We start from the raw sequence: 20,337 nt of genomic DNA on the forward strand, positions 1-20,337 counted from the left end.
GATCAGTGGAAGCGCTGCCTATTGGTATTAGGCATCCGGACGCTCTTATTTTCCACTTGATCTTGATGTTGGAGCGTCCTCTAGTACCAAAAGGGTTTAGGGACTTTCACCTTGGGACATGTATAACATCTCATGTAGAAAAATATTTTTGGTGTCCCATCTGGCCATCCACGATATGGTTGTGGAGGCTATGGCCCTAATATCGCCAGGGCGTATAACACACAATGTAAGATGCATGAGTTACACAATCCAGTCATACATCAATTCTGCGCATACCGTGCGCTCATGTGAGACAACTCCGCCTATCAGGGAGTCCCATAACAACCTGCCCAATGGTATATGTAATGGTTAACCACGTCTCATATCAAGCATGCAGATGATGCGTATGGGCATGTATTATGATGTTATCTTATCACATACTCATAATCAACATCAATAATCGGTCTATATTCAAGGAGGGGTCTATAGATGGACTCCAAGATTAAAACAATCCTACTAGCAACTAATGGGGACCCAACATTATGGGTTATCCCAATATGAATAGATGGGTCATGCACTTGTTAAAGAGGCCCAATGATTAGGGTCAACCCACTTAGAGAAGGATGTGAATGGGCCTAACAAGACCTAAGGCAAGGTCACAATGTGGACATTTAACCATCATTACCCATCAATGTGGACATTTAACCAACATTGCTCCCAAAGAGTGGCCCTCATAGGGCCAAACATATAGTGGGGCCCATGGCCTCACATACAACATAATGGGCCTCACACAAAAGCCCAATATACATCACAATGGGTCTCACCACATAGGCCTCATATAATCACAATGAGGGTCATACATAGGCCTCACATACATCACACCGGGCCTCATCATATGGCCCTCATATATCACAATAGGCCACATCACACCGGCCTCATATCCATCAAGTGGGCCGCACCACATGGGCCTTATATACATCAAGTGGGCGGCATCACATGGGCCTCATATACATCAAGTGCGCCGCATCACATGGGTCTCATATACTTCAAGTGGGCCGCATCACATGGGCCTCATATACATCACAATGGGCCGCATCATATGGGCTTCATATACAACACGTCGGGCCTCACTCATGGGCCACATATACATCATAACGGGCTGCATCACATGGGCTGCTTGGATCAAATACGTACACCACGTGGGAGACGCGTGGATGGATGGTACGAATATACAACATATCACAAGGTGGGCCACATAAGTGGATGGTATAGATGACATGTACAACATAGTGGGCCCTACAATTACACAATAGGTGGGCCCACTGTCCATAGCCGGATGGTGTGGATTACACAACACATACATCATCGAGTTGTCCATGTCCCACATGGATAGTCAGGATATAAGGCACATACATCACCTGTGTCCCACATGGACAACAGGGATGAAACATATACATTAAAGGTGGGGCCCACTCGTCCAGCAAACAGACGATGTGGATGAGCCTATACATCACAGCTGACCCACATGCAGCATCGTCTAACATTATGGACAGTGCAGATACAGGGTATGTACATCTAGGTGGGCTCCACCCATCCAGCAAATGGACGGCGTGGGTAAAAAACACATGCATCACGGTGTGAACCACACAATAGAAATGAAACACATACATCATGCGCGCCCCACTCACCACACTATCCAGATGGACAGTGTGGATACAAAATACATTAATAAAGGTGGGTCCCACCTACCCACACATGTCACATGTGCGGGGTGGGCCCACACCTTAAAATAGATGGGTGGCGTGGATATAAACCACATACATCTCGGTGTGCCCTACACTGCCTATCTAGATGGATGGTGTGGACATAAATCACATATATCAAGGTGGGGTCCCACCTACCCACACGTATTACATGTGTGGGGTGGGCCCCACACTCCCAAATGGATAGATGGTTTGGATGTAACATAACCTCATGATCTGGCCCACTGTCCTGGATAGATGGATGCTGTGGATAGAATAAATACATCAAGGTGGTCTTCACATGCATCGTCTAGATGGACGGTATGGATACAAAATATAGATATTAAGGTGGGTCCCACTTGTCCACACGTGTAGCACGTGTGGGGTGGGCCCCACCCACTGCAATGGAGGACGATATAACACATACCACGTGATCAGACCCAAAACTTGCTAACGTCAATGCAACTATCATCTGCTGGCCGTATGGATGGTCCAGAAACACATGCATGGGGTGGGTCCACATGTGTGGGACCTACCAACCCCTGGTAAAGCTGATATTTGTGTTTTCCTCATCATCTAGGTCTACTGGACGGTGTCAGCAGCACTAGACCGTCCAACCACCTGCTGGGCATTGGCAAGGTTGGCCCCACTTGGACAGCGGTGTGGTCCACATAGTGGATGGCATGGATAAAAAAATACATCATGGTTGGCCACAAGATGAGAAAGAGAGATAGAGAGAGAGAGACGTGAGGCAAGAGAGCTCCGCCACTATGAGCTCCCCTAGATGGGCCATATACAACACATATAACAAGAAGGGTCCCAAATCATGTGGGCCCTATAACGAAATCACGATCTAGTAGTATGAACACCCACTGATTGCTAATCTTCTTGGATCTATGGCTTCCTTAGCTCCTTGGCTTCAACTTTAATGGAGGAAGATAAGGATTGAAGAGTGGAGATGGGAGTTTAAGGGTAGGAAGTGGGCCTTACACTAGGCTCTTTCTCTCTTGAAAAGCTTCGACGTCCACCCTCTCTTTGGTGCTTGGAAAATGGTGGAGAAAATGGGAGAGAGAGAGAGGAGATGTAAGGAGAGAGGGATGGGTTGTTGTAAGGAAGGGATAGGTTGTTGACTTTGGGGAATGGCTTGGTATGGATTTATTTGACTTGGTGAAGAGAGAGGTATGGGTGAGTGATGGGTTGTACTTGACTAGTGATTTATTGATTGATGTGATATTTGGTAGAGATTCTCATGGGATTCACAATGCATAACGTTTTGGTCAAAATATGTGTTGGAATCATGGCGACGGTACAGTCCCAAGGGTACAAGTCTCGGGTCGAGTCAACTTAAGTTGACAGTGTGTGACTCAGGGTAGCATGTAAATGCTATCTATGCATCGCAAGTCACCGAAATTCGATAGGGAGGATCACGAAAGTCTAAGGATCGGTACAGACTAGGATACGGACCTTATAGGCAATATGATGTATAGTGTACTAGACCCCGGTGATATATATTTCAGAGATAAACTGTATTGATATGAGGATTCAGATGAGATTTGGTATGCTTGAGTTGCACCCGCACATGACATTGGCCCTATAGGCCTTGCATCCCATAGCTTGGGTATGTCCGATAGCATTCATGCCTCGCATCGCATGGCCTTGGCATAGCCAAGAGCATTCATGCCTTGCATCGCATAGCCTTGGTATGATTGATGACATTCATGGACTTACCAGCATTTCTGCATTACTCTGATATTACATATTTGTATTTCTACCAAGCTCACACACTTTCACCACCCTTTATACTTTCTATAAGCTTATGCACGACCGTTGTGTGCAGATAACACTATACCGTAGCTAAGAAGGAGAAGGAGCGTACTATAGAGCTTTTGGATTTTTGTCATTATCATCATTGTATTTCTCTTTATATGCATTGTACTCAAGTTTTGATCATAGTGGATTTTTGTGATGGTGTTCTCATTATTGTTCGCGGGTTATACTTATAGTTATACTTATTACGAATCAAATTTATGTTGAAAATCTTCCTTGTAGGATCCCAGGATCGAAATCTGGTATATAGGTGCCAGGAGCCGAGAATGGGATACTATGGAGGTTGTCGGCGTCGGATTCGGCGATCGAAAATTTTGTGAGCCCAGTTTTCGATTTTGGGGCGTGACAAAAGTTGGTATCACATCATAACTTGGGAATAACTAAGAACAACATCACATATTTGTTATGAACTTAGAATAATTAGGTCCCGAGTTCGAATAACTTAACAATTTTCTATTATAGACCCTTAACGTATGTGCCTCCGAGGCTTCTCAAGGTTGATATACATCTTTGTTCTTTCTTATAAGACATGTCGCCGAGGAAAGCGACCTAAGCGACTCCTACTCTACTTCCTGCAACTCCCACTTCACCACCGGAGATTCCTACTCCCTAGCATGAGGATGCCACTCTATGAGTGCCTAAGACCGGTTCAGATCCAATCGTACCCATGAGTGCCTCCCAGTTACAGTAGATGTTGTAGGCTGTGACAGCTGCCCTCCAAGGGCATGATAGGCACCTCCCTGTTACGCCAACCCAGGCAGAGTAGAAGTGCACGAGTGCCCTTCTTTGAGACTTCTGACAGCTCGATCCCCCACGCTTCCAGGGTAAGCCAGACCCGACAGCAGCTGAGAGATGGTGCTCCGAGGTGGAGAAGATTTTTGATATATTGGGATTTACAACCAAACAGTGGGTCTGGTTACCTATATTTCTTCTCTAGGGTGAGGTCGAGCACTGGTGTACCTCCATTACCCGTGCTGCAGGGCCTAATTTCATTTGGACATGGGAAGATTTCATAGACCAATTTGACCGGCAGTATTTTCCTGACCATATTCGACAAAAGCATGCGGTAGAGTTCGAGACTCTGGTGTAGGGGGATATGACAGTAGCTCAGTATGCGGCTCATTTTATAGCATTGTCCAGATTTTTACTATACTTGGTATATGATAAGGGGCAGAAGGCCTGCCGTTTTGAGAATGGCTTGCATTATAGTGTCCGAGGCTGCGTTATTGGGCATGAGCTCCCAACTTTTGAGGAGGTAGTACGGAGGGCCCAGATCTATGAGGCTGAGTGGGCCGGTGCGCAGAGTGACCATGATTAGAGGAGAGACCAGAAGAGGTAAACCCCCTTCGGTAGCTCCCAGTAGCATCGATGGCCGTAGAGGCACAGGAGCCACCCATCCACTAGAGCACCAGCAGCACCAGCGGCACCTCCAGTGCCACCCCAAAGGCCATTTACATGGACCTATTTTTGATGTGGTGGGACAGGGCACTACAAGCATGGATGCCTCCGCCCTCAGAAGTAGTAGTTGAGAGCACCTCAGCAGCCTTCACAGCAACAGTAACGACCGCAACCAACTTCGCCACGGAGGATACAGTCGCAGCCGAGATAGCAGTACAGGCTGCCACAACGGTAAAAGAAGCAGTAACACTCTCAGAGGGGACAAGCACTTCCCTAGCAAGCTCAGACTAGATTCTATGTGGCTTAGTAGGACACGCAGTCATCCAGAGGAGTCATTGAGGGTATACTTTTAGTCTCTTTTGTTTGATTTTAGTGCTTCCCACTCCTTTATATCTAAGGATTTTTGCCGATCGTCTAGATTACCGGTAGAGTTTGTTAGTGAGGGGTCGACTGTATCGATACTCTTGGGGAAGACTATAGTGTTAGGCCACTTCTGTTCATCTTGCCTCGTATTGGTGGGAGAGATTTTCTTGCCTGCCGACTTGTTTATCCTACCGATGTCAGATTTTGATGTTATCCTGGGCATAGATTAGCTTGCTGAGTACCACGCCATCTTAGACTGCTCTGTGAAGACAGTCACATTCTGTATACCAGGCTTGCCGCAGTTCCAGTTAATTGTCAAGCCCAAAGGAGAGTCATTATCTTGTTTGATGTTATGTGCCATAGAGGAGCCCATAGTAGTGAGCATCGATCAGTTACCAGTGATTTGAGATTTTTTTAATGTATTTCAGGAGATTCCAGAGTTGTCGCCACACCGACATATTGAGTTCTAGATTGATCTTGTGCTTGTTACCTTGCCTATCTCGAAGGCCTCGTATCGTATAATACCGATGAAGTTACGAGAACTGCAATGACAGTTGGACAAGTTCATGAGTTGGAATTCATTGGTTCGATTAGTTTGCCATGGGGAGTGCTGGTACTCTTCGTCAGAAAGAAGGATGGCTTGTTGAGGCTCTATGTGGATTACCGCGAGCTCAACCGGGTCACGATCAAGAACAAGTATCCGCTCCCGAGAATAGATGATTTATTTGATCAGCTATAAAGTGCATAGTTCTCTTCGAAGATTGACCTATGGTCCAGCTATCATCAGGTTTGGGTCCGAGAGGAGGATATCCCGAAGACAACATTCAGGACGTGCTATGGTCATTTTGAGTTCTAGGTCATATCCTTCGGACTGACCAATGCACCCGCAGTATTCATGCAGTTAATAAACGAGGTCTTCCATCTGTATCTTGATCAATTTGTTATGGTCTTCATCGACAACATTTTGATATATTCGAGGACGCACGAGGACCACGAGTAACATTTGGAGATTACATTGTAGACCCTTCGTGCCCACTAGTTATATGTGAAGCTAGAGAAGTGCGAGTTTTGGCGGGGAGGAGGTGAAGTTCCTCGGTCACGTGGTGACGAGGGAGGGTGTCACAGTGGACCACTTGAAGGTTGAGGTAGTGTATCAGTAGGGCCAGCCCACGAATGCGTTCGAGATAAACAGTTTCTTTGGTTTGGTGGGCTACTACCGGCGTTTCATTGAAGGCTTCTCCCGTATAGTAGCCTCGTTGACCAAGTTGACTTAGAAGAGTGCAGAGTTTATTTGGAGCGACGCATATGAGTAGGCATTCGCAGAGCTGAAGGATCTTCTAACGTCTGTTCCTGTCCTCACTCTTCCCTTTGGGAGTGAAGGATTTGTTGTATTTACCGATGATTCGTATGTGGGTTTGGGTGTTGTCCTGATGCAGCACGGGAGGCCAATAACTTATGCGTTCGCCAACTCAAGGTCCATGAGCTAAACTATCCCTTGCATGATTTAGATTTGGCAGCAGTCGTCTTCGCACTGAAGGTGTAGAGGCACTGTCTCTATGGGGTAAGGTTCAACCTCTTCTCCGACCACAAGAACTTGAACTGTCTATTCTCTCAGTCCGAGCTAAACATGAAGCAGAGATGTTGGATGGAGCTCCTGAAGGACTATGATTTTGATCTCATGTACTACCCAGGTAAGACAAACGTGGTGGCAGATGCCCTCAGCCATCAGCCACGGGGCCTGGTGGCGCATATGATGATTGAGGAGTGGAAGATGCTTAAAGATGTGGGAGCATATGACTTCGAGATCGGTCTCTAGTCTTCTATCGAGTAGTTATCGAGCCTGTTAATTTAACCCTCTCTTATCGTAAGGGTGATCAAGGCTCAGCAGACAGATAAGTCACTGCAGAGTTATAGAGTAGAGGCAGCATTTGAGAGTCAGTCAGATTGGCAGATTGGTTCTGATGGTGGACATCCCTTCAAAGGCTGATTATGTGTCCCGGATATTCCAGAGTTGTAGAGAGATTTTATGACCGAGGCACATCGATCACGGTTTTCTATCCACCTTGGCTAGACGAAGATGTACCGTGATATGAGGCGATAGTATTTTTGGGTGGGGATGAAGTGCCAGATCGTTAGTTTTGTGGCCGAGTGTGACACATGCCAGCGTGTCAAGGCCGATCATCAGAGACCCCCTAGTCCATTGAAGCCGTTGAGCGTCCTGTTGTGGAACTGGGAGCACATATCCACCGATTTTATCATGGGTTTGCCGAGGACTCAGCGTAGTCATGACACCATCTGGGTTGTTGTTGATCATTTGACAAAGTCGATACATTTTCTTGCGATTCGTGCGACCTGACCTTTGGACCAGCTTGTTAGATTGTTCATCGAGGAGATTGTGAGACTGCATGACATTTCAATCTCGATCGTTTCTGACTGAGACTAGAGGTTCATGCCTCAGTTTTGGAGGAGGTTTTAGAGGGCGATGGGGTCTATTTTGCAGCTCAGTACCGTGTATTACCCGTAGACCGATGGACAAACCGAAAGGGTTAACCAGATATTTGAGGATATGCTTCGGGCTTGTGTGATTGACTTTGGGGTTAGGTAGGATGAGCATCTGCAATTAGCTAAGTTTGCATACAACAATAGCTATCAGACGACCATTGGCATAGCTCCTTTTAAAGAATTATATGGTGGACCATGCAGATCTCCGAGTAGTTAGACCGAGGTTGGAGGGTAGCGTCTCCTAAGTCCCGAGCTTGTATAATAAACGTCAGAGGCTATCGATATCATCAGGCACAGGATGCGCACAGCTCAAAGCCGACAGAAGAGTTTTACTGATTGCCGACTTCATCCCTTAGAGTTCGCTGTTAGGGATAAAGTGTATCTCAAGGTCTCACCCATGAAGGGTGTGTTCGTTTTGGAGCTAAGGGCAAGCTTGCCTCAAGATTCATTGGACCTTTCGAAATCACTGAGCGCGTTGGCACCGTAGCTTATTGGATTGCCTTGCCACCTCAGTTGTCTGACATCCACAATATTTTCTATGTCTCTATGTTGAAGAAGTGTGGGTCAGACATCGTTCCTGTTATTGATTGGCAGCTACTGGAGGTCTATAAGGATGCTTCTTATATTAAGCAGTCAGTTTGTATCCTTAATCTGAAGGAGCAGGTCCTTCAGACCTAGGTCATTCCCTTGGTGACGGTGCAGTGGGGTCACCATTCTGTTAATGAGGCATCTTAGGAGCACGAGCCGAGATTCGATAGCGCTATCCCCATCTCTTCGATTATTGATTATATATTATATTTTGTATGCTGTCTCTGATTATATATAATGTTATGTTTCCTCTTTCCTTATGAGTTATGTCTGATTATGATATTAGTTTGAATTTCTAGGATGAAATTTTATTAGGAGAGGAGAGCTATAAGACCTATATCCTAGTCTGTACCATTCTATAGGCTTCAACGATCCTCCCCGTTGAATTTCGGTTGCCTACGACCAGTAATCGACATTTGCGCACGACCCTAAGTCGCATCTCATATATTTGAGTTGACTCGACTCAAAACTTATACCCTAGTGACCGTATCGTCGCCGCGGTTCCAACGCTGCATCTTACGCACTGATGCGATACCCAGGCCAGGAGTTGTAGGCCCGTGTTTATTTCAAAGAAAACGCCGCACATTACAAATCCTAAGAGAATCTCTATAACCCATCACATCAATCAATCAATCACAAATTAAGTACACAACCCATCCCTCTCTTACCAATAAAGCATGGCACCCATCTCTCTCCCATTCCCAAAATCAACTCTCATGTCCCCTCTCTTACATTAGCCATCCTTTCCTTACACCCATCCCATCCCCTTTCATCCCATCACATCTCCTCTTCTTCTCATTCTCTCTTCCATTTCCAAGTAACCTAAGGGAGTGGATGTCTAAGCAATTCCTAAGGAGAGAAGAACCTAGGTGTGGCCCACTCCCTACCACCCAATCTCCCATCATAGCTATCCATACTTCATCATTTTGTATAAAAATCAAAGCCAAGGAGCTAATGAAGCCAAGGGCTCAAGAAGGAGTGCAATCGGTGGGTGATTGTAGGATATCTACCATTAATTTTCATTTGAGGGCCTACTTGTGATGGGACCCATTTTAATGAATGTGTTGTAAACAAAGAGGGGCCCATAGTGGTGGGGTCCCTCCACTACACCGTCTCTCTCGCTCTCTCTCCTGATTGTATGGCTCACCTATGAAGTATGCATAATATCCATGTCATCCATGCTTTGGGCCCACCTTACTAGACTTTTCAAATGACGGGATTGCTGGCTATCCATCTGGATAGGCTTGGCTGAAGGAAAACACAAATATAAGCCGATCCAAATCCTTAGTGGGCCACCACGTGGACATACCTTTGATATATGTGGTGTAACCACACCGTCCAGACCCTGGATGGTGGGTCCCACGTAGCTATTCAGCTGTTGTACATGACGTCAGCAAGTTATGGGTCCGACCATGAGAGGTGTGTTTTATCTCAGCCGTCTATCTCCTGAATGGTGGGCTAGTAGCCCACTGGCTGCTGTATTGACTTCAGCAATGGGTCTGATCATGAGGTCTGTGTTATATCTAGACCGTCCATCTGCTGGTGAGCCAACAGCCCAGCCAGATGGCTATTGTATTGACATTAGAAGTTCTGTGGGTTTCATCCCCACCGTCTATTTACTGGATGGGGGGATCCACCTTTAATGAATATATTATATATCAGCCCCATCCATCTGGACGGTGCCATGTGGGACCCTCCCCTGATGAACATTTATCCATGTTGTCCATCCGTAAGGCATGGGACCCACCTACCATGCATGCACCGTCCAATATGTGGGATAATGTTGGATGCACCTTGATGTATTTATATCCAAACCGTCCAGCGGTGGGTCCCATTGCATGATGTCAGCAAGTTCTGTGGGTCTCACATGATGTATGTATTTCATACCATGCCATCCATCTGTTTCATCAACACAGTCCATTACCTGGATGGTGGGACCCCCCAACGTCGCAAGCTCTTGGGTTTGAGCTTGAGGGAAGTGTTACATCCTAACTGTTCATCTGGGACACACCATGATATGTTTATTTTATCCCACCATCCATATGGACAGTAGGGACCACCTAAATAGCTATTGTACCAATGTTAGCAAGCTCCGTGGGTCTGATCTGAGGTGTGTTATATCTAAATTGTCCACCTACTTGCGAGCTCGATTTAAGGCTTGAAACTAAAAATAAGATAGATCTGCCTATCAGATGGACCACACTATAAAAATCAGTGGAGGATTGAACGCCTGCCATTGAAACTCGTTTGGGGTTCAAGAAGTTCTAGATCAATATGGAATTTGTTTTCCTCTTAATTCAGGTCTTTCTGACCTTATGAACAGATTGGAAAATAAACGTTTTGGTGGGCTTGTGAATTCTTAACGGTGAAAATCATTATCTCCACTGCTATTTGTGGAATGGGTTAGATGATATTTCGATATGGATCTTTATTTGGGTAATGCTCTAAAATGATCTCTAAAAATTGATGAATGGTGTAGATAGTCCAACTAGGACGATGGGTCCCACTTGATGTATATGAAGCCCATTGTTGCGGCCCATGTGCTGCAGCCTGATGTGATGTATATGAGGCTCATGAGTGAGGCCTAGTGTGATGTATGTGAGGCCCAGATGGTGAGTCCCAATGTGATGTATATGAGGCCCATGAGTGAGGCCCGATGTGATGTATGAGAGGCCCATGGGACGTGATATATTGAGGCCCATGGGATGTGGCCCAATGCGATGTATATGAGGCCATTGTATGAGGCCTAATGTGATGCATGTGAGGCCCATGAGTGAGGCCCAATGCGATGTATGTGAGGCCCTTCTGTGAGGCCCAAAATGATGTATATGCGGACCGATGTGATGTGTGATTCCACCATGATATATATAATAATGTTTATGATAGGCCATGCATTGGGAACAATGATGGTTTGATGTCCTGAAAAGGCCTAGCTATATGTCCTAGAGGGGGGGGGGGGGGTGAATAGGACAACGCCAAATAAAACTTATAACAGCGGAATTAAAAAGAATATGATAGCCAAAGTAAATCACAATGCAGGAAAGTAAAACAACCTCAAAATTCAGATCTTGAGAGGTTGATACAAATGTTGTTCTAAGGACAACCTTACACCAAAAACCAGAGTTTATGGTAGGACAACCTTATTTCTAGAAAGATCTTTGTATCAAATCTCAAACCGAAGAGGAATATAGAAATAAATACAAACTGAATTAAAATAAATTGTAATCACAAATGTATTGTTCTAGGGACAGCCATACACCATAAAAATGGCAGGGCAACCTTGCTGGAACAACTTTTAAAGGAAATTGAATATCAAACTGAAAAAGGAATAGCAGAAAATAAATTCTAAATTATTACAAAATTCTCACAATGCTTGAATTAAATGATTACAACATTCACCACCATACATACATCCCACAAAAGAATAATTCAAGATCAGGAGTATAAATCATTCAACCATAACACAAGGGATTATAGTGGTTCACCTGTGTGTTCACCAACTGTTAAACAACAGCCACACAGAATGCTACTCCACTCTTAATATCCTCACACAGGGGATATTAGCGTTCACTAACAAAATCGGTTTTCCCAGGTTCACCCTAAACCTTTACAATTGTGTCTTTGTCTGTGGGCTTACACAATTAAAAAAAAAACCCCACTTCTGAGTTTTCCTGGCTCTCCTCAGATAACCAATACAACAAGATTTTTCTGGCAAATCTTGAAAGAAACCAAAACAGAAAGGAATTTACAATTAAATGTAAAATACCTGATTATCTCCTTCGTTGTAGCAGCCGGGTAGAACCAAATCAGAGTAGATGATTGAATGTCCAAGTTCAATGTCCAGTACTCAATTACAATGGTTCTAATTCTAATAGATTTTAAATTAAACCAAATAGGGCTTGCCTTAATTGATTTTGATTCCAAAGAAAAGGAATAATAATTCCTCTTATCAAATTAGATTGGAATAGCTGAAACAAAATCAATTAAATAAAGCTAAGGAAAGAGAATATTAAATAAGCACACTTAGCTTAGATGGAGCACAGAATTATCTCTTAGAAGTTCGACGAAGATTGGCTTGAATGGATTACTTAATTCAATAATTTCTTCTGAGATTCGTGCACTATTTATAGGTGAGTAGATTGCGTCTTCGACTGGTTTAGGGAGCTCTTTGACTAGTCGAAGCAATAACAGATTTTTAAAGATCCGGCGGGATAAGCTTTGACCGTTCTACGACTGGTCGAAGGTCTCCTTCGACTGGTCGTAGGTCACCTTCAACTGGTCGTAGGTTTCCTTCGACTGGTCGAAGAACCTGAAAAACATCGCTGGATTTTGAGTCAAAGATTTTCGACTGGTCGAAGATGCAGTCGACACTGTTCCTTCGACTAGTCGAACAGATTTCTAGACTAGTCGAAGCCTAATAGATTTTATCTGAAATTTGTAACAAACTCACGACTGGTCGAGAAATTTCTTAAACTGGTCGAAGCAACTCTAGGACTAGTCGAAGAAGGCCTAGGACTAGTCGAAGAACAGACCAAACTTATGTAAAATAAACATTCGATTTATGTATCCAGAGAGACCTACTTCTAAGGTCAACCTATGGTCAGTCAAACCTCAACCATGAAGTAAGGACATTGAAACATTAGGAACTAGTGACCTTGAAGTATGAGCCTTGAAGTCTTGATGTAGTTCAATCTTGAAATCTTGATGTAGCTCAATCTTGAAAGTGTCTTGAGTTCTTTACAAACTACCTTGTACTCTTTTTGAAGTCTTGCAGCTTGAGTCTTGTCTAGTGAGCAGTTCTTGCATTCAAGATTGATCCTTGTACTTGTGAGCTTTGCTTGCTGTGAGCTTAGCTTGTTTATGAATGTTGATCCTTGAGAGAGCTTCACTTATGTAAGTTATATATAACAGTGATTTTGGCACCACAAATTTGACAACAGACAGGGATATAAACTATAGCACTTACATGTCCACATTGTAAGAGTTATGATGGTTAAATGACCATATTGTAACTCTCCCTAAGGCCCATTGTTAGGCCCATTCTCACCTCCCCTTAGTGGGCTAACCCAAACCGTTGTGCCCCCATGATCGTTAGGCCCATTCTTGATATGAGTAGGCCATCTAGGCCCATCCTTGATATGTAGAGAGTACATCATCATCATATAACATGCTTAGTATAACTTCACGATCCATGCCCATACACATCATATGTATGCTTGATATAAGGAGTGATTGATCATTGCACATGCTATTGGGTAGATTATTATGGGACTCCTTAATAAGCGGAGTTGCCCTACATGAGCGTACAGTATGCGTAAGATTGCTACATGACTGGATAGTATGATTCATCCATCTCTCATTTGTGTGATATGATTCTTGTACGCCCTAGCGACATTAGGGCCATAGCCTCCACAGGCATATCGTGGATGGCATGATTGGACACCAAAAATACTGTTACTAGCATCGGGGCACCATAAATGTCCCTGAGTGAAAATCTCTAAACCTGATGGTACTAGAGGATGACTCCAACGTCGAGACCGAGTGGATGCATTAGCGCACGAGAGCCGTATACCAATAGGTCGTGTCTCCCACTGTGTCATGGTCGGTTGGAAGGTGGTGTGGCCTTATCTGCCCGAGGGTAAGGGCAATGCTAGGCTAAGTCTGACCAACTAGTAAATGAGTATGCTATCGACGGACTGGGCCAATATTGGTACGCGAATAGTGAGGTCTCTTCCACTAGCATGGTTGCATGTCCAGTGGGCGGCGATATGGTGTATAGTGTACTAGACCCCGATGATATATATTTAAGAGATAAACTGTATTGATATGAGGATTTAGATGAGATTTGGTATGTTTGAGTTGCACCTCGCATATGACAATGGCCCTGTAGGCCTTGCATCCCATAGCCTGGGTATGGACAATAGCTTTCATGCCTCACATTGCATGGCCTTGCCATGGCAGATAGCATTCATGCCTTGCATCGCATAGCCTTGGTACGATTGATGGCATTCATGAACTTACCAGTATTTCTGCATTACTTTGATATTGTATACTTGCATTTCTACTGAGCGCACACACTTTCACCCCCCTCTAAGCTTTCTATAAGGTTATGAATGTCTGTTGCGTGCAGGTGACGCTAGGCCATAACTAAGCATGAGCAGGAGTGTGCGGTAGAGCTTCTGGAGTTTTGTCATTATCATCATTGTATTTCTCTATATGTACATTATACTCAAGTTTTGATCATAGTGAATTTTTGTGATGGTGTTCTCGTTATTGTTCGTAGGTTATGCTTATAGTTATGCTTATTACGAATCAAATTCATGTTGAAAATCCTCCTTGTAGGATCCCAGGATCAGAACCTAGTATATAGGTGCCGAGAACCGAGAATGGGATACTACGGAGGTTGTCAGCGCCGTGTTCGGTGATGGAGAATTTTGTAAGCCTAGTTTTTGAGTTTAGGGCGTGACAACACACATCAAATCACATGATGGATACCTCATTTCAGCCCTCTGATCCATAGATCAAGTGGTAGACTGAGTGAAAGATACCCCGTTTCAACACTGAGGTCTTGGTATCGATCCCTAGTGGGGGTGGCTAATAGTGAAGTGTGAACTAAAAGTGGGTGTACTAACAAGCTAACAAAAAATACATGATGGATGGTCTTGTCTTAAAATCAACGGTCAGATTGTTGGATCTATGAATGGAGATCATTCCCAACGGTTAGATTCATGTCAGGGAATAGATGTAAGGTTAGGATAGGTAGATTTGTATCGTACACATGTACATATTATGCTACTTTCTATGGTAACACTCGAGAACTTTTAATACTCAGGAATTGAAATGTTCGGGGTGTTACAACCACTAAAGTAAGGGATTATTTATTAGACGAGAGAGTAAATGTAATAGTTATGACTGATTTACTGAAGTATATGTTAAACTGGACGATTCTTAGCGGCTGAATTGGTAAATGGGCATTGGCATTGTCTGAATTTGATTTACATTATGTACCATAGAAGGAGGTTAAAGGACTAGTAATAAGTGATTTTTTGGTCAACCACCCTTCAGATCTCAAAAAGCAATTTCCTCGAGATATCATAGACTTACATGTGTGCAACTCACACCATGGAAATTAATTTTCGATGGGTCGAAGACACATGAGATGTTTGAAGTAGGGATTATATTGATCGCCCCGAATGGAAATCGGCAAGACTTTGCGTTCCAATTAGAATTTGAATGTAATAACAATCAAGCTGAATATAAGGCTATGTTATTTGGCTTGGAATTGTTATTGAAATTGCGAGTAAAAAATGTGATAATAATTGGAGACTCATAGCGAGTGATAAACCAGATCGCAGGATTGTTCAAGTATACTAGCCCATCATTGTTACTGTATTATGCCATGGTAGTTCAAATACTTGACCAATTCAAGGAGGTTGAATTGATGCATATCACTAGGGAATATAACATAGACGCCAATCAAATGGCACAGTTAACTGAAGGTTTAGAGGCATGGAAGGGATTGAGCAGTCAGTCGACCACAGTCTAGAGGAGGTCTTTACCTTCTATTTTCCATCGAAAGAATGTAATGGAAATTTATCGAATAGGTGTAGAGGAAAATGATTAGAGGACCCCTCTTGTGAGATACTTGCAAAACCCACGAGAGAGGACCGACAAAAGTATGTGAAGGTAAGTTGTAAATTATGTAATGGTCAACAACGATTTGTATAAAAAAAAAAGGGGGGGCTATGGAGTATTGCTTCAATGCTTATCCAAAAAAGAAGTTATGACAGTCATGTAGGGAGTTCATGAAGGAATTTGTGGAGCCCACCAAGCAGGATGAAAGATGAAACTTAAACTCATATGTTATGGGTATTTTTGGCTGGAAATGATGGCCGACTGTGTTAAGTATGTTAAATGTTGAGAAGCTTGCCAGGGGAATGGCCTGGTCCAACACGTACCCGCGACCGAGTTGCACCCTATAATAAAGCCATGACCATTTAGAGGATGGGCAATCGATCTGATTGGCAAAATTCACCCTCATTCAAGTTGAATGGATACATTCATCATAGTAGCGACTGATTACTTTACTAAGTGGGTCGAAGCAAGGCCTATGAAGAGAGTCGGTCACAAAGAGATCATTGAATTCATTAAAACCAATATTATTCATCGTTTCGGGGTCCCAAAGTCTAGTAGTACAGACCGACGGGTAGCCTTCTTAGCCAAAGAAGTGAGACCAATGGCCGACCGATATGGTATGAAAGCCATGCACTCAACTCCACATTATACGCAGACTAATAGTCAGGCTGAAGCCAATAACAAAATAATAAAAAACATTTTGAGAAAGATGATACGAGGGAATCCAAGGGAATGGCACAGCAAATTGTCAGAGGCATTGTGGGCATAGAGTGTCACCCCGCACGAGCAAAACTCTAAACCTTGCCTAAATGAAAAGAGAGGAAGCCATATGCTATCTACTATACAAGTTGTAACGACCTTGGAATTTTTATGCTAATCTTTCCTTAAGTAGTTGTTTTTGGGGTAATTAGCGCTTTACTCGATTGCTTGTGAAATCCGCATCAATCACTTTAAATTGTATCTACATGGCTCTAAACGTGTAGATTAGTGAGCGTTATGTTACTCTGAAATCTGGGATCCATCGCTAAATCCATTTGTTCTGGGGAATTTTTGGAAGATCTGGATCGGACCTAGACCGCGCGTCGAAAGTCCGATGGCGATGATCTTAAGCTGTTGCAGTCACTGAGTTGGGCTTGACCATCACCTTAAAAATCAAGTCCATCTGATGTTCTGGGTCGATTTGCTTGAGCTCGGAGTGAAGAGTGTGAGAACGGTTGGAATTTATTAAGCTTTTTATGAAATCTGAGTCGTGTCGCTTGTGCGACGATTTTAAGCTATCTGACCGTTGGATTCTGACCCAATTTCACCCTCTGATCAGGATAGTTGGCCCAGGCATATCCTAGTGCTTGTGGACCTGATCGAGATTCCGTGACCGTTGAATTGAGTGTGGTCCGCCACGGCTGATCTGAAGAGCCGGTCGGTATGAAAACTCAGCTTGACCTAGATCCATGGTCAATGAGCTTAAGTCCGACCTTTCGTGGTTATAGGCCCACCAGAAGTGCTTCGTTGGATCGAGAAAGGCTTACTTTGGTTATAACCTAAGTATACCTTGACCCTGGGGTTATTTTCATCAAATATAGGCCTATTTATAGTCCTTAAACCCTAGCTCTCTTTTCCATACGAATTTTCTCTAACCCTAGCTTGGAAAGAGAGTGGAAAAGAGAGAGAAAGTGAGAGAGATAAGTTGGTGAATCATCTTGGTTTTTTCCTTGTTCTTCTTCATCTTTGAACCTTCACTTTGAATCGTTCTTCTGACGGTTCTGAGTTCTTTTGGGGTAAGTTAACCTAACCCTAACCTGTGTTAGAGCTTAGATTAGTTTTGGAGTTGTTGTATCTCATTTCTATCCTTGTTTTAGGGTATTCTAGCGCCGTTGACGAAGACAACTCGTCTAAATCAGTTCGGTGGTTCTTCCTTGCTTAAGGTGCAGACTTTAAGTGTATAGGTTATGGTTTTCAAGGCTTTCAATCCCAGTTAGTGATTTATTCTTGTTATGGATGAGATTTCACATGCCAAATGTTGTGTTTACGTTGCTTTCCTGATATGCATGTGCTATATTGAGATTTGTGTATTCTATGTGTATTTATAAAGTACCGTATACGTATAAAATACGCACTTGTGTTTGCCATGATTATTTGTCATGTATGTATGCTAGATGCATGTATGACGACTCCTTGGTAAAAGGAATTGTCTAAGTGCATGTATTTCAACATACGTCATGTATGTTGTTCCATGTATGCTAAGTGTTTGTAGAAATGCATGAATGATCTAAGTGTAACTTATTACACTAATTGTGGGCGTTGAGAAGTGATTCTCAATACTCCTATTGATGCACATGATTTCCTTTATGCAGTTACATTCCAAGTTATTTAAATTCAAGCATCTCCTATGCTTACATTTATGTTAAGTTGATGTTCTTCAGATGCGTATGTACCATGATTTGAGTTGCTGTTCCATTACTGTTTTACATTCCATATGAATATCTGTTGTAGTGTAAGGTGTGTGGGACTATACATTAGTCCAGGAAATTGGTAATTGACCCTATGTTCGTGGTTAAGATTGCTTTCATCACGTAGGACGTATTAGACGAACCCGAGCCGTATTAGAGTTGTCGGCAGTGGTTTGGCCACGCGGAGTGTTTGCGCACTCTATGTCATTCAATTCAACGTGCACTCGTGCTAGTCGAGTTCGTCAAGTAACCCAATTGTCCGATGTACGTTTACCATGTATGGACGTTATTGCTTGAATCTAGGGTACCGAACTTACCAGTGACATTCTATTAACTATGGTACTTAATCCGCTAAGACTCATGAGCCGGACATGGTGGTATGGGACACCATGGTCGAGTTGTCGGCCTATGCTGGGGTGACGAGACTCCCCGTAGTGACCAGTGAGCAATTCAACTCGTGAGCCGATTATGGTGGTATGGGACACTATATTCGTGCTGTCGGCCTACATTGATTGGTGACGGGCCCTTTGTAGTGACCTCGAGCATACCTGGATACCGCTATGAGGTGACGAGCCGAACTGTGGTAGTAAGGGCTTGAAAGGCGTGCATTGATTGGTGACGAGCCCTTTGCTATGACCTCAAACATATGATCGTATGAGATGTCTAGGATTGACGACCCTAGTATGGATCTCTGTTTGGATGGTGACATGAGGAAGGTATCTTAGCTTCCCAATCCTGCTGTGTGAAATGGACTAATAACAACTTGATAATCATATCCATGCACCACATTTGCATGTGCTTTGTAGATGTGGCGCACTTTGAGGCGATGTCATACGTAACGTAAGATGAAGACGCTGAGGGTGTACGCGTGAGGGCACGCATCATTTTGCATACATCCTTGCATTAACAAGAGTACTTAGGATTTATTTAATTGTTCTGCTTTATCATTATTGTTTGATTGAACTGATAACATGTTAACCAGTGCCTTATTGTTCCACTGAGTTGATCACTCACTCCCACATTTCTGGGGTGGTGTTAAACACCCACCAGACTCTGTCTTAGGCTCTAATGTTACAGATGTGGATGCGACTTCTTAGGCAGAGCGGGAGCTGGATGATGACGAGGCTGCCTTCTCCTATATGCAGTTTTCAGACGGGTTCTAGCGAGCCTCGGTCTGATGTGCGGGATCTCTGGGATTATTTTTGGGAACTGAAACGATGTAATTGATACTTATAATTTTGATAAATAATACTTTCATACGATCTGGCTTGTATATGTAATTCAGGGGTTTACACTTGTACACATATTTTACTATAAGTCTTCCGCTTGCTTTATTCACTTATCCCTGAATCATATCTGTGTTTTGGCTTAATCTATTCCATGTTTTATGCACTAATACAGTCAACATACATCCTTCATTAAATATGTTGCATAAGTGATGTTTTGGAACTCGGGAGTTGAGTTATGCTCGACCCCCGAATTTCAGGGCGTTACACAAGTAGAACTCTTAAACCTTTCCCAAATGAATTATTTCACTACATAAAATGAACTCATAGCCATAGTGTTCGCTTTGGACAAGTTTATGTCCTACTTGATAAGATCCAAGATCATTATATTCACTGACCATGTAGTGCTGAAGTACCTTCTATCCAAGGAGGATGCTAAGCCCCGTTTATTAAGATGGATCCTTCTATTTCAAGAGTTCGACTTAGAAATATGAAATAAGAAAGGAGTAGAGAATATAGTAGCTGACCATCTCTCTCGGCTTGTCCTATCTAAATCCATCGAGACGACACCTATTAATTACACGTTCTCTGATGAACAACTTTTTAAAGTCTCCCAATTACCTTGGTATG

This window comes from Magnolia sinica, chromosome 1 (assembly GCF_029962835.1).
Source record: "Magnolia sinica isolate HGM2019 chromosome 1, MsV1, whole genome shotgun sequence".
In the NCBI taxonomy this organism is placed as follows: Eukaryota; Viridiplantae; Streptophyta; class Magnoliopsida; order Magnoliales; family Magnoliaceae; genus Magnolia; species Magnolia sinica.